Source organism: Salvelinus sp. IW2-2015, linkage group LG31 (genome assembly GCF_002910315.2).
Source record: "Salvelinus sp. IW2-2015 linkage group LG31, ASM291031v2, whole genome shotgun sequence".
NCBI lineage: Eukaryota > Metazoa > Chordata > Actinopteri > Salmoniformes > Salmonidae > Salvelinus > Salvelinus sp. IW2-2015.
In genome coordinates, this window is record NC_036870.1 from 8765665 (window position 1) to 8767943 (window position 2279).

A 2279-nucleotide genomic window follows, 5' to 3' on the forward strand; every position below is an offset into this window, starting at 1 on the left:
AGCCTTATTCAAAGCTATGTCTCAATCAGCCCTCTGTATCTTCCTAGATCTAGCCTATAAAGCGTAACCAACAGCTGAGACCCAGGGTCTGCAAAGGAGGCCTTGTGAAGGCCTATACTGTACTGCACTCAATGGTGGGAAAATAGTTTGAATCCTAACATGATTCTGTAGTGCTACGTACTGCATGGTTATTAGAGTYCAAAGTACTGCATATGAAGCTAAGCCAAAGCATTGATAATGTACAATGTGGATATGAAATGCAGGCTTACGCAATTAGCTCATAAGTGATGCAATGGGCCTTTTTCAGTACTGGCAAAAAGACAGACTGCATCTACCACCATTTGTGTTGCATTGTGGCAAATGTAGTTGGTGTGAAACACCGCATTTAGCACAGCCAAAGGGTAGACCTTCACAGAAATCCATCCTGAAATGTACATAAATTAAAGGGGTTACGGTTTTATTAATTACTGATATAGTCAGGGTTCAAACCATTCTAATTAAACTCCAGCCTATTCAGGAAGTGAACTGAAATGGAACATTTCCCATTCTGACATATCCTATTATTCTTCAAGTCATGAATTGAATTTGAATGAGTTTTCTTGGATGGCCTTGAATTTCAATTATTTCACCCCACCCGTGTGGATATGATTTGTGTATGAACCTTCAACCATGTACTTTTCCAGATCAGATTCTGGGTTTTGTAAGTGGAGAGCCATTCAACTATATCAATACCTTATGTTAGAATTGTATAAACTCTAGGCCTACATTTAGTTTTTCACACAATCCATTTCCAATGGACCCTTCCACAGTCTTTCTGTCTATCCTTCAACCCTCTCTCTCACCCTTAGCTCATCACTGGAACGAATTGCAAAAATCTCTGAAGCTGGAGTCTCTAACTTTAAGCATCAGCTGTCAGAACAGCTTACCGATCACTGTACCTGTACACAGCCCATCTGTATATAGCACACCCAACTACCTCATCCTCATATTATTACTTACCCTCTTGCTCTTTTGCACCCCAGTATCTATCACTCCAGTATTAATGCTAAATTGTAATTATTTTCACCTCTAGTGCCTATTTATTGCCTACCTCCCTACTCTTCTACATTTGCACACACTGTACATAGATTTTTCTATTTTTATTTTATTTTGTGTTATTGACTGTACGTTTGTTTATGTGTAACTCTGTGTTGTTGTRGTTGTCGCACTGCTTTGCTTTATCTTGGCCAGGTCGCCGTTGTAAATGAGAACTTGTTCTCAACTGGTCTACCTGGTTAAATAAAGGTGAAATATATATATATATATATTTTTTTTTAAGAACTAAGCTAAGGACCCTGGGATTAAACACCTCCCTCTGTAACTGGATCCTGGACTTCCTGACTGGCTGCCCACAGGTGGTGATGGTAGGACACAACACATCTGCCACGCTGACCCTCAGCACCGGGGCCCCTCAGGGGTGTGTGCTTAGTCCCCTCCTGTTCTCCCTGTTCACCCACGACTGCATGGCCGCGCACAACTCCAACATCATCGTTAAMGTTAGCCGACAACACGACGACGATGAGACAGCCTACAGGGAGGAAGTCAGAAACCTGGCAGGGTGGTCCCAGGACATCAACCTCTCCCTCAACGTCAGCAAGACAAAGGAGCTGATCTTGGACTACAGAAAACGGAGGGCCAAGAACGCCCTCATCCACATCGATGGGGCTGTAGTGGAGCAGGTCGAGAGCTTCAAGTTCCTCGGTGTCCACATCACTAAGGAACCATCATGGTCCACATACACCAACACAGTCGTGAAGAGGGCACAACAACACCTCTTCCCCTTAGGCTGAAAAGATTCGGCATGGTCCCTCAGTTCCTCAAAGTTCTACAGCTGCACCATTGAAAGTGACCGCAAGGTGGACTAGTACGGACTAGTACATCACTGGGACCGAGCTCCCTGCCATTCAGGACCTCTATACCAGGCGCTGTCAGAGGAAGGCCCTAAAAATGGTCAGACTCCTGCTAAATAGTTAGTTAAATAGTTAACCAATAGCTACCCGGACTATCTGCATTGACCCTACTGGTACCCCGTGTATATAGCCAAGTTGTCATTACTTATTGTGTATTTATTCCTCATGTAGTTATTATTTTTTTATTTTCTCTCTGTATTGCTGGGAAGAGCCCGTAAGTAACCATGTGATTGATGGATTCACTGCAGTTCTTTCTTGGCAGCTTTCACTCTCCCTATTTTAGCCTACAGTTCCACTCTCACTAAGCACACCTTCATTTTTTTTCTCTCT